Source organism: Triticum dicoccoides, chromosome 2B (genome assembly GCF_002162155.2).
Source record: "Triticum dicoccoides isolate Atlit2015 ecotype Zavitan chromosome 2B, WEW_v2.0, whole genome shotgun sequence".
Classification (NCBI taxonomy): domain Eukaryota; kingdom Viridiplantae; phylum Streptophyta; class Magnoliopsida; order Poales; family Poaceae; genus Triticum; species Triticum dicoccoides.
In genome coordinates this window covers 302510410-302524320 of record NC_041383.1, presented here as the reverse complement: position 1 = coordinate 302524320, position 13911 = coordinate 302510410, and positions in this window count along the sequence as shown.

Sequence of the window (13911 nt, the reverse complement as noted above, 5' to 3'; positions counted from 1 at the left end):
TTATCGTCTATTCGGGTTCCATCCGCAAGGAGATCCGGCCGGGGTGTCGCTCACGGCCCCAAACGATGTGTGCAGGGTTCCCAAGTCCACCATCCGGGTGCCACTTGGTACACCAGGCCACTGTGCCTAGTCTGTCCCAAGCCCACCTGTACCGGGTGCCACTTGGTAGACTACTAACACTACCTACAAACACCAGAAACTAGTTGCAACTCCTGGACAGAGATCATGTTGATTAATAAGTCGAGAGAGCTTGGAGTGCCCGGAGCCCAATGTGTGGTAGTAACTATTCATGGATCACAAAGACAGAACTCAGTTCCTGAGGACGGCTGCAATGAGACAACCCACCATGTACTCCTACATGGCCTCTCACCGCTACCTTTACCAAATCATGTTCACACACTTAGCTCACACTCAGTAGGACATGTTTACACACCTCCAATTCATCCCCGATGAATCAGACCTGACACAACTCTAAGCAGTAGCAGGCATGACAAACAAACATGAATGAGTAGGCACATCCGGGCTCAAACAACTCCTACTCATGCTAGTGGGTTTCATCGATTTACTGTGGCAATGACATGTCATGCAGAGGATAAAGGGATTCAGCTACCGCAGCATGTAACAGTTGAATCGTTGTTGTCCTAATGCAGTAAAAGAGAGCAGCAGCGAGAGAGTGGGATTATATCAGAATGAACAAGGGGGTTTTGCTTGCCTGGCACTTCTGAAGATAGTATATCTCTTCATCGGTGTCATCGATCTCATCGTCAGAACCATGTCTACCGAGAGGGGACAAACACCGGCAAATAAGGAAGAACACAATCAATGCAATGCATAATATGATGCATCATCATGACATGGCAATATGCCATGATTTGAGCTGATGCAACTAGCAACAGATTAAATGAAGTTGGTTTGAATACAAGATTCAAGTTCAAACTCCATATGTGATTATTCAAATGCCATTTAATTGATTGGACCTAACAGTGAACAAAAGTTGTTCTAACATGCATAAAAATGGTACAGATGGATAGATTGGATTTTTCTGATCATTTTTCATATATAATTTATCTCATTTGGAGTTATGGTTGAATTTATATGATTTTTAGAAGTTTATACTATTTTCTGGAATTTCCTGAATAAACTTAAATCCAGAAAATGCTTTATTGCGTCAGGGTGACGTCACTGTGATGTCAGCAGTCAACAGGGTTGACCCAGGTCAAACCTGACCAGTGGGGTCCACTGGTCAGTGACACAGTGCTGTTCAGTGTCAATGACAGGTGGGGCCTTGTCAACGGCCACGTCAGCCGGGTCAACACTGATCTGTGGGGCCCGTGGGGTTAGTTTAATCTAAACAGGAGCTAAACTAGGGTTAGTTAGGCAGCGGGGCCCAGGTGTCAGTGGCGTAGGGTGGTTGGTTAGTGGGGTGTTTAACCGCTAATGACGGCCACATCAGCTACCGCTGTTTAGCCACTGGCGACCAAATCTATGGCGGAGGGAGTCGAGATTTCGCTGCAGGGCCCTATTTGGCGCGCGGGGAGCATCTACATGAAGCTGGGGGGCTGCCGCATCGAGTGGTGGTGGTGTTTGGGCTCGGGGTGGTCGGAAAAGACGCCGGCGACGATGTTGGCGGCTGCCGGAGCTCGGGCGAGCTCGTGGTCGTTGCTAGGAGGCACGACAGGAGGTGCGGAGCGGTGCTGCGGGCCCCTGGGGACACGGCGAGTGCGGTGAAGCGCTCGGTTGCTGCTATAGGTGACGGTGGCCACGGCGGCGACATGGCTGGGCGGCGATGAGCTCTCGGGTCCGGCGGAGACAACGGCTAGAGCGGCCAAACGGCATGGGAAGAAGAGGGGAACGGGTCAGCGGCTCACCGCGAGTCCAACGAGCGCGAGGGCCAGGCCGGGGACGCTCTGTGGGCGGTGAATCGAGCAACGACGGCCGTCGGTGCAGAGGACAAAGATGGCATCGAGGACGGCGTTGCAGGGCTTCTGGCAGGGCGTGTCTCGGTGGGGAGGAAGAGGGGGTCGAGGCGGAGCTTCTGAGCGCTTCGGCGAGGCGAGGTGGTGGTTGTGGCCGTGGGAACGGCGAGCGGCGCGACGAGCTCCGCTCAGGCGCATGCAGGGAGAGAGCAGAGGAGGGGGAGAGCGTTCGGGAGAGAGTGAGAGGGGGCCAGGGGCATGCGTGGCATCTCGAGGGGGTCGAGAAGCGGGCAGGGAGGCAGGAGGAGGTGGAAGCAGGAGGTGGCCGAGAGTGCACACGCGGGCGACATGCTGGCGTCCTTCTGGCGCAAGGAGGAGGGTGACTGGCACTGTGGGCCAGTGGGCCACACAGTGCTGGGCCAGCTGAGGCACCGGATGGGCTGCAGGTAAGCGCCAGTAAGTTTTTCTCACTCTCTTTTAATTCCATTTTCTATTTTCTGCAATTGTTTTGGCTTTATTAAAAATGCCAGAGCATTATTAAAAATTCTGAAAATATTTGTGGCACTGTTGAAATTATTTCCAACAGCCCTCAACTAGTTTCAGAATTATTAGAGCATTTAAACTATTTATAAGATTTAAATGCCCCAATTCAAATACAATATGAGTTAATTCAAAAATCCAGAAATGACCTATAAATATGTTCATCATTTTTGGCAGAGGTTTTCACCTTTATCAGAAATCATGAACATTTTCGAAGGCATTTTGGGTTTATTGAAAATGATTTTATTCGAGCCTATTTGAATTCATTTGGTGCTAGGGTTTAAACAATCCCCATTTCAGGTTTAACTGAAATTTAAACATGATGCTACACATGACTAGCTAGCTCAGAGCAAACCAGAAGCTAGGGATGTGACAACTCACCCCTACTAAACAAGAATCTCGTCCCGAGATTCTGCCTTAGGGTAAGATGGAGGGGAAAACGCAACTAACGAAATCTTCACGATCCAGGTTGCGCTCCAAATGAACGTTGATTCAATCACCATCTTTGTCTTGTCGTCTTGCTCTGAGAACTCCAACCAACATGACACCGAGAGCAGAAGGAGACTCTAGAAGGATCGATCTTCTCGAAGATCGAACAACTTAGGATCAACTCGCGGAATGAGGCATAGAAACACCACTCGAGCTGAGACACAAAACACACATCTAGAGGGATGGAGTGGAACAAATGACGAGGGTTCACTAGGTAGACAACAATTCCATGCTTAAAAGGGTGGTGAACGGTTGTCAACGTAGCGAGGAGTTGAGTTTCCATGATGCCACAGCGGGACATCCTGGAGGAGGGTGATTCGTAGATTATTACCTTAAGTGGCAAAAAGAATTACCTTTGATTCAGAGATCATTGAAAATCTTTTATACCAACCTAAGGCAATTCTCGAGCGTCCATTTGGAGGGGTTCGGTAGAATGGCATACCCGGATTAGAATGGATGATGTGGATTACCTTGTTGAAAACAACACAAGGGATGATTTTAGTAACCGGGGAGAAGCTCAACAGAAGAGAGTGAGTCCACTGTTTGAAAAGTTATAGCATAACCGAGGAAACTGAGAGCAATCCCAGTTAGTGCAGATGATAACACCTAGCGCTTGCGCGTGCTCTCAAGAACTTGAGCATTTCCATATTCATCAAGGTTTTACCAATATCCGTGTCAAGGAACCTGGCAACACAACGTACTACCATGATGAATAGTGATGGACAATGCAGATGCAAAGGAAGACAACACCTTCTCAGATTTCACCTTAGCGAGGCCAAGGGGAACAAAATATGGACGATCGACTGAGAGACATTTAGCACTCCGCTTCTAATGTTCTCCCTGATGTACAAGTGTAACCCATTCATAGATATGGTTTGATATCTAGAACATCAAGTAAAAGGTCGGACTTCAGGAACACAAAAATCCATAAGGAACAATTAGAGAGTAATTCCTACGAAGTCCTTATGGGGAGGTGGCCAACTTCTTCAATCAAGATATTACAATAATGGGTCTTTCCGCTGGGTGTGTTGGCCACGACATCCACTTTACCGGGTTACAGAGAGACCAATATTATAGTTCTTGGGAAACATTCCAACCATCAAGTCTGCCTGAGATTCAGATCTGGTTGGTGTCAGAATAATCCAGACTCATCGAGTCTAGGAAGAAAAATGAAAGTTTGCAACACAAATCAACGAGATGACGTTGCGAGATTCTCGGGGAATGAACTACAATAGCAAGCTCCAAAACATGAGCTGGTTCTGCTACAACATGTGAACACATTGTCCCAGACAAACATGATCACATGGTAGTCTTACAATAAAACACAACCGAGTTCAGGTTGGGGAACCATCATCGAGGATATCGAAGTCCTTACATAAATCCGGATTAGCTCTTATGAAGAAACTCCTTCTCCTTGAACAAATCAGTCAGTGGCTTGGTGTGCTAAGGATACATATAGAATGGAGGTTGCAAGTCTCCAAACCACAGAATGCTTCGCACGTATGCATGACCGATTTGGGATGATTCCAGAGGAAGCAATATTGACTTTCTCGAATTCATGACGGCAACTTGCATCAAATGCACATGAACTGGAGGAAGTCACTTCTTACATCCGAACATATGCTTCATGAGCTAGCATGAAGAAATGCTTTCAAAAGTTTCCGACACTAGCTTAATGCTCAACAAAATCGTGGAGAAGACAAGGATGTTGTCGATGGGCTCAACAACAATTCATCCAGATTCCGATGGAGATGGAATTCCATAACTATGTGAACAAGGTGATAGTATTGGTCAGACCCAAAAGATATAATGGTGTATGCTCAGGGAAAATCCACGAGTAAGACAACATTACGAACATCGTTGGTTCTGACTTGATTTGAGGATAGCCCAGACTCAAATCAAAGATTGGATAAGATAATAGATCCAGCAATTGACCACAAGGATCAATCAATGAAGATATCATCTTTCTTCAACACACACACAAGATATCTCTTAAAATGAACTAAGTCAGACAAGCTTTCATCTTCCAACTCTCCAAGTTGTTGTTTAGCCTAACCAACTCGCTCGAGGTATCCGACACAGATTCTTGGAGAAAGGGTGGTTTACAAGAAGACCAACTTGATCACGAACTCAACATAGCGGTTAGGGGACAACCTGGTAATACTTCCGAGAAGATATACGGGAAATCATGAACCACCGATATGTTACTAAGCTCGAGAACAATCTTGCTTTTCAGGGCAAGATGATATGATCAATAGAGCGAAGATTTGAAATAATCCTAACTCATTGATCGAGGAGTGCACCAGGAGAATGGACTAGGTAGCACGATCAATCTTAGAATGATGATTCAATAACCAACATGCTAAGAATGAAATTATTGTCCTTTAACTACCAAGCAGCGGAGTTGCTAGGAGTATTGAGTTCACACATCATGATTCACTTGTCGGCACTCCGGCTGCAACAACATGGAACCGAGGAATGAATAAGGATGGCGAGAAGTATCACTACGTCAAGAATTCACGAGAGATGGTGCAATTCTCATGACAATCCCAACATAAAGAGGGTAACACTCCAAGGTGGAACAGACCAAAAGCTTGATTGCATTTGATCTGCGGAATACAACTGCTTTGACCCAATCCTAGAATTGGATGAGGTACTGGAGTTTCTTTCTCCTAGTCATTCTGAACTAGAATGGCTTGACGGACCACAAGAATGATAGGCACCGACGAACGAATGCACACATACTCTAGACTATTGATTGATAGCCAATGGTCGGAATACAAATGATGAGTAACAACTCAAGGAACATATACTTTCTGAGTTGTGGACGCATAGATTAGTATGTCGAGCAAAGCTCAACATTTCTTCCGGATAACCCATGCAGAAAAGGTAGGACTGGCAGGGTCACAATATAGAATGGAGAACTCATCGAGATCACTCTGGTTGTGATCCTTGGTTCAAAGAACTTCTGCCATAAGTGGTTCATAGTATTTGGAAGAAGGAAATACCACGAACTTCGAGAACTATTGCAAAGGTTACTAATTTCCTAAAGGAACTAGAAAACACTAACAACATGAAGTAGGTAGAGTGAATCTCGGGTCAGAAGCCCAGGAATAGAAAAACTACCAACTAAATGGCATCACGGGATGCTTTCGAGAATGATGGCCAGGATCATCACACTGGAACACAAAACATGGCTAGATTACTAGGTGATACTCTAGACATCTAGGGTCATAATAATAGCTCCAACATATACGTCGAGGCAATAGAGTACCTCAACTCACCGTTATGTGTGGTTAACCTGGCCTAAAAGAACATCAAAACCAGACGAAGGGATTTGCAAATGAATCAGACTATTTAGAAACCTGGGATGACTCGGACAGCATAACGGCTGTAAATGCTCAAAAAGATTTGGGACATGCTACAAAAATGGTGGCATAACCACTCAGAAGCATAATATCAAGGTTTCGAGATCAATAGTTAACATACAGAAGTAGTAGGAACTGAACTGAGGCTTAAATCCAACAATCTTATAGGGCTACGGATTAGTAACACGTGATCCTGATAGAAAGAAGAGAAAGCCTAGTTCCTTAACCACGTAGGAACGATAAGATGACTCCGATCAGAGGGCATGAGATAAAGGAGTAAAGAGAGCCTTACGTTCCCTCCCACAATCAATTCCCCTACATATAACTAAAGCATTTCTAGACTCAACTTCGACCAGTTTGGCTTGGTAATCCTACAGGCAGTCAAGCTCTGATACCAAAGCTGTCAGGACCCTGATCCTAAGTCACACCCATCTAGCATGTAACACATCATATCACTTTGCGGCCTCACGCACGGTATTCCCACGGGTGCCACCCTACCTGGCCCGGGACCGTTTGCGCCTTTTGGCTCATGTATATGATAGTGCCGCTAGCATCCATATGACAAAGAACCCGGGCTGACATGGCTAGTCGTGAACCCAAAGTGGCACTAACTTACAGGGACAGGCATACATGACCCAACAATGAACGTGTCGGTCATCAGCGAGTGAATCCGGGCTGTAGCAACTGGGCTAGCAGGACTCCGGTAGACACCGCGTGACATTTCCCCGAAGGAACAGACACACGAACGAAGAAGGACACATGCCGGCCAGCCTAAGTGTTCCGGAGCAGTAGAAAGCTACCAGGGCTCAGTGGAAGCACTAGGAGACATTTCCGGGTAAGAGAGGCTACCAAGGATAAACAACTAGATAGTCAGATCCCACACATACCAAGCATTTCAATAACATACACACAATATGCTCGATATGTGCAAATACAACATGGCATCACAACATGACTCTACGACTCAAGTATTTTATTCAATAGGCTCCGAGGAGCGAGATATTACAAACATGGGTCTCACGACCCAACATTCAGAGCATACAAGTCAAAGCACAAGCGGAAGCTTAACATGTCTGAGTACAGACATCTACAAATGAAAAAGGCTGAGAACCCTGACTATCTACCAGATCCTGCCGAGGGCACAAGATCGTAGCTGAGGTAACAAGCTAAACGTTGAAGTCCACGTGGAACTACTAGCGAGCCTGAAGTCTCTCTGTAAAAACATAAATTAAGCAATGTGAGTACAAATGTACCTAGCAAGACTTACATCAGATCTAACTACATATGCATCATTATCAACAAGGGGATGGTGGGGTTTAACTGCGGCAAGCCAGCTTTGACTCAGTGGCTATCCTAAACTACGACTGCAAGTAACTCTTTTGAGGTGGCGCACACGAGTCCACATATTCACCATATCAATACACCACTATGGATCCGCTCCCGTCTCCCTACGAGAACGCCATCCATAGCACTCACGCTTATCTTGCGTATTTTAGAGTATCCACTTTCACTTGTCTATGAACTGTACAGGCGACCCGGGAGTCCTTTACCGCGGACACAGCTATTGGAATAGATAATGTTAACCCTGCAGGGGTGTACTTCTTCACACACGCTCTCACCAGTTACCGCCGTTTAAACGACATGTACTCGGCAACCTTCAAGCGGAAGCCCAGCGAGGGTGTCGGCCACGACCTGACTAACCACACAAGTCTCTCATCCAGGTTTATAGCCTATTCGGGTTCCATCCGCAAGAAGATCCGGCCGGGGTGTCGCGCACGGCCCCAAACGATGTGTGCAGGGTTCCCAAGTCCACCATCCGGGTGCCACTTGGTACACCAGGCCATTGTGCCTAGTCTGTCCCAAGCCCACCTGTACCGGGTGCCACTTGGTAGACTACTAACACTACCTACAAACACCAGAAACTAGTTGCAACTCCTAGACAGAGATCATGTTGATTAATAAGTCGAGAGAGCTTGGAGTGCCCGGAGCCCAATGTGTGGTAGTAACTGTTCATGGATCAAAAACACAGAACTCAGTTCCTGAGGACGGCCGCAATGAGACAACCCACCATGTACTCCTACATGGCCTCTCACCGCTACCTTTACCAAATCATGTTCACACACTTAGCTCACACTCAGTAGGACATGTTTACACGCCTCCAATTCATCCCCGATGAATCAGACCTGACTCAACTCTAAGCAGTAGCAGGCATGACAAACAAACATGAATGAGTAGGCACATCAGGGCTCAAACAACTCCTACTCATACTAGTGGGTTTCATCTATTTACTGTGGCAATGACAGGTCATGCAGAGGATAAAGGGGTTCAGCTACCGCAGCATGTAACAGTTGAACCGTTGTTGTCCTAATGCAGTAAAAGAGAGCAGGAGCGAGAGAGTGGGATTGTATCGGAATGAACAAGGGGGTTTTGCTTGCCTGGCACTTCTGAAGATAGTATATCTCTTCATCGGTGTCATGGATCTCATCGTCAGAACCATGTCTATCGAGAGAGGACAAACACCGGCAAATAAGGAAGAACACAATCAATGCAATGCACAATATGATGCATGATCATGACATGGCAATATGCTATGATTTGAGCTGATGCAACTGGCAACAGATTAAATGAAGTTGGTTTGAATACAAGATTCAAATTCAAACTCCATATGTGATTATTCAAATGCCATTTAATTGATTTGACCTAAGAGTGAACAAAAGTTGTTCTCACATGCATGAAAATGGTACAGATGGATAGATTGGATTTTTCTGATCATTTTTCATATATAATTTATCTCATTTGGAGTTATGGTTGAATTTATATGATTTTTAGAAGTTTATACTATTTTCTGGAATTTCCTGAATAAACTTAAATCCAGAAAATGCTTTATTGTGTCAGGGTGACGTCACTGTGATGTCAGCAGTCAACAGGGTTGACCCAGGTCAAACCTGACCAGTGGGGTCCACTGGTCAGTGACACAGTGTTGTTCAGTGTCAATGACAGGTGGGGCCTGGTCAACGGCCACGTCAGCCTGGTCAACACTGATCTGTTGGGCCTGTGGGGTTAGTTTAATCTAAACAGGAGCTAAACTAGGGTTAGTTAGGCAGCGGGGCCCAGGTGTTAGTGGCGTAGGGTGGTTGTTTAGTGGGGTGTTTAAACGCTAATGACGGCCACGTCAGCTACCGGCGTTTAGCCGCCGGCGACCAAATCCGTGGAGGAGGGAGTCGGGATTTCGCTGCAGGGCCCTATTTGGCGCGCGGGGAGCATCTACGTGAAGCTGGGGGGCTGCCGCGTCGAGTGGTGGTGGTGTTTGGGCTCGGGGTGGTCGTAAAAGACGCCAGCGACGACGTTTACGGCTGCCGGAGCTCGGGCGAGCTCGGGGTCGTCGCTAGGAGGCACGGCAGGAGGTGCGGAGCGGTGCTGCGGGCCCCTGGGGACACGGCGAGTGTGGTGAAGCCCTCGGTTGCGGCTATAGGTGACGGTGGCCACGGCGGCGACATGGCTGGGCGGCGGTGAGCTCTTGGGTCCGGCGAAGACAACGGCAAGAGCGGCCAAACGTCATGGGAAGAAGAGGGGAACGGGTCAGCGGCTCACCGCGAGTCCAACGAGCGCGAGGGCGAGGCCGGGGACGCTGTGTGGGCGGCGAATCGAGCAACGGCGGCCGTCGGTGCAGAGGGCGAAGATGGCATCAAGGACGGTGTTGCAGGGCTTCCGGCAGGGCGTGTCTCGGTGGGAAAGAAGAGGGGGTCGAGGCGGAGCTTCTGAGCGCTTCGGCGAGGCGAGGTGGTGGTTGTGGCCGCGGGAACGGCGAGCGGCGCGACGAGCTCCGCTCGGGCGCGTGCAGGGAGAGAGCAGAGGAGGGGGAGAGCGTTCGGGAGAGAGTGAGAGGGTGCCAGGGGGGCTGCGTGGCGTCTCCAGGGGGTCGAGAAGCGGGCAGGGAGGCAGGAGTTGGTGGAAGCAGGAGGTGGCCGAGAGTGCGCGCGCGGGCGACATGCTGGCGTCCTTCTGGCGCAAGGAGGAGGGTGACTGGCACTGTGGGCCAGTGGGCCACACAGTGCTGGGCCAGCTGTGGCGCCGGATGGGCTGCAGGTAAGCGCCAGTCAGTTTTTCTCACTCTCTTTTAATTCCATTTTCTATTTTCTCCAATTGTTTTGGGTTTATTAAAAATGCGAGAGCATTATTAAAAATCCTGAAAATATTTGTGGCACTATTGAAATTATTTCCAATAGCCCTCAACTAGTTTCAGAATTATTAGAGCATTTAAACTATTTATAAGATTTAAATGCCCCAATTCAAATACAATATGAGTTAATTCAAAAATCCAGAAATGACCTATAAATATGTTCATCATTTTTGGCAGAGGTTTTCAGCTTTATCAGAAATCATGAACATTTTCAAAGGCATTTTGGGTTTATTGAAAATGATTTTATTTGAGCCTATTTGAATTCATTTGGTGCTAGGGTTTAAACAATCCCCATTTCAGGTTTAACTGAAATTTAAACATGATGCTACACATGACTAGCTAGCTCAGAGCAAACCAGAAGCTAGGGATGTGACACCCACCTTGGACCAAATCCCAATATTCTTTTTAGAGGGAATATTCCTTTTCTATTAAAGGAATAACTCAATTTGCCGTAGGTTGTGAAGCAAGCTATATTCCCTCACCCCTAAAATTCTCAAATAATTCTCATAAATTGTTTGGGTCATATCTTCATCAAATATGGCAAAACTTTTCATTTCCATGATCAAAAATAATGCTCAAATAATTCATTTCCTTTTCTGCCCTAAATGGCACATTGTGAAGCAAGTGCTATTTTCCTTTGCCCAATGGACCTCAAACTCCTTGGACATCTTTTCCTGTCCATATAATTGCCACATGCCAAAATGCAACCTCATTTGCCCAGTAGTTATTTAATTATGATTTTCCAAAGTTTATGTCTAGAAAGAAACTTTGTGAAGGAGGTACAAGCTAGGCATATCCAAATGAGTTGCAATATTGCATGGTCCTTCTTATCATCATATCATAGCCCTCTACCAAAGTTGAGGTCATGTCATGCCCCCATGTGAGCTCATCTTCAATTCTTTGATTCTATCCAAATTTTGAGTCCGTGAAGCAAGTATATTTTATCTTGCTCCATTATGGCTGCAAATTTTTCTAGGCCTTATATTATCCATATAGCCTATCTCCACCCAATTTAGGCATATTTCATCAAGCCATTATTCGTCGAGAATTTTTGCAAGTTTCTGTCCAGAGGAGATGTTTGTGAAGCAAGTACCATTTTGGCTTGGCCAATTGGTATGAGACTTTTTGAGCATCTTCATAAGACAATATGACCCTGCCTTTCCCAATTTGAGCTCAAGTTGACACTCCATGTGAGTGCAACATGTTGATCAAGTTTCTTGACCAAATTAGGCAGTTGTGAAGCAACTGTATTAAACCTTGGTCCATTTCTCCTAAAACCCCCCGGGACTATAGTCCTTCCTACACTAAACACCCTAGAGGACCACCCGGCAACCTTAGATCCTCCCCATGCCCTCTCCCCCTCGCCGGAGCCACTGAGGCCGCGAGTCCCATCTCCACCCAAAGCCCCTCCGCCGGAGTGCTTGTTGCTCTCAACCCCGCCCTCCTCGAGGTTCGTTCTGCCCTGGGATGGGTGCGGCTCGACGCGCTAATCACCCAGGTACATCGGCCGATGAGAATGGTGGCCAGAGCCACCCAGGAGCCTCGCTGGGAGCGCCACTCCTCTCGTGCATTGGGCGTGAGTGGGAGGAAGAAGGAGTTGACCTGGACAGGCGGGCCCCACGCCAGCGCCGGCCCCACCAGTCAGCCTCTGGGGCGTTGACCATGTTGCCAGCATGGATAAGGGACGGGCCCCACTATAACGCCCCCGATTCAATCGTACACTAATCATGCACGCAAACGTGTACGATCAAGATCTGGGACTCACAGGAAGATATCACAACACAACTCTAAAAACATAAATAAGTCATACAAGCATCATAATACAAGCCAGGGGCCTCGAGGGCTCGAATACAAGTGCTCGATCAAGACGAGTCAGCGGAAGCAACAATATCTGAGTACAGACATAAGTTAAACAAGTTTGCCTTAAGAAGGCTAGCACAAACTGGGATACAGATCGAAAGAGGCGCAAGCCTCCTACCTGGGATCCTCCTAACTACTCTTGGTCGTCGTCAGCGGGCTGCACGTAGTAGTAGGCACCTCCGGTGTAGTAGGGGTCGTCGTCGACGGTGGCGTCTGGCTCCAGGGCTCCAGCATCTGGTTGCGACAACCAGGTAGAAGGGAAAGGGGAAAAGGGGGAGAAAAGCAACCGTGAGTACTCATCCAAAGTACTCGCAAGCAAGGAACTACACTACATATGCATGGGTATATGTGTAAAGGGCCATATTAGTGGACTGAACTGCAAAATGCCAGAATAAGAGGGGGATAGCTAGTCTTATCGAAGACTACGCTTCTGGTCACCTTCGTCTTGCAACAGGCAGAAGAGGGTAGGTTGAAGTCCTCCAAGTAGCATCGCATAGCATATCCTACCCGGCGATCCTCCCCTCGTATCCCTGAGGGAGAGCGACCACCGGTTGTATCTGGCACTTGGAAGGGTCTGTTTTATTAAGTATCCGGTTCTAGTTGTCATAAGGTCAAGGTACAACTCCAAGTCGTCCTGTTACCGAAGATCACGGCTATTCGAATAGATTAACTTCCCTGCAGGGGTGCACCAACTTACCCAGCACGCTTGATCCCATTTGGCCGGACACACTTTCCTGGGTCATGCCCGGCCACGGAAGATCAACACGTCGCAGCCCCACCTAGGCAAAACAGAGAGGCCAGCACGCCGGTCTAAACCTAAGCGCACAGGGGTCTGGGCCCATCACCCATAGCACACCTGCACGTTGCGAGGGCGGCCGGAAGCAGACCTAGCCTAGCAGGCGTTCCAGTCCAATCCGGCGCGCGCCGCTCCGTCGCTGACGTCTGAAGTGCTTCGGCTGATACCACGACGTCGGGATACCCATAACTACTCCCGCGTAGATGGTTAGTGCGTATAGGCTCGTAACCAACTCAGATCAAATACCAAGATCTCGTTAAGCGTGTTAAGTATCCGCGAATGCCGAACAGGGCCAGGTCCACCTCTCTCCTAGGCGGTCTCAACCTGCCCTATCGCTCCGCCACAAAGATCCACACAGAGGGCCATCGGGACAAAGGTCCTTTCAGCCCCCAATCCATGAATCACTCGCGGGTACTCTTCGAGCTGACCCGACTTTAGTCACCATCTGTATAGTATGTATGTATGTATAGTATATACCCGTGATCACCTCCCGAGTGATCACGGCCCAATAGTATAGCAAGGCAGACTGACAAGAATGTAGGGCCAATGATGATAAACTAGCATCCTATACTAAGCATTTAGGATTGCAGGTAAGGTATCAACAGATGTAGCAACAATGTCAGGCTATGCATCAGAATAGGATCAACGGAAAGCAGTAACAGGCTACACTACTCTAATGCAAGCAGTATAGAGGAGAATAGGCGATATCTGGTGATCAAGGGGGGGGGGCTTGCCTGGTTGCTCTGGCAAGAGAGAGGGGTC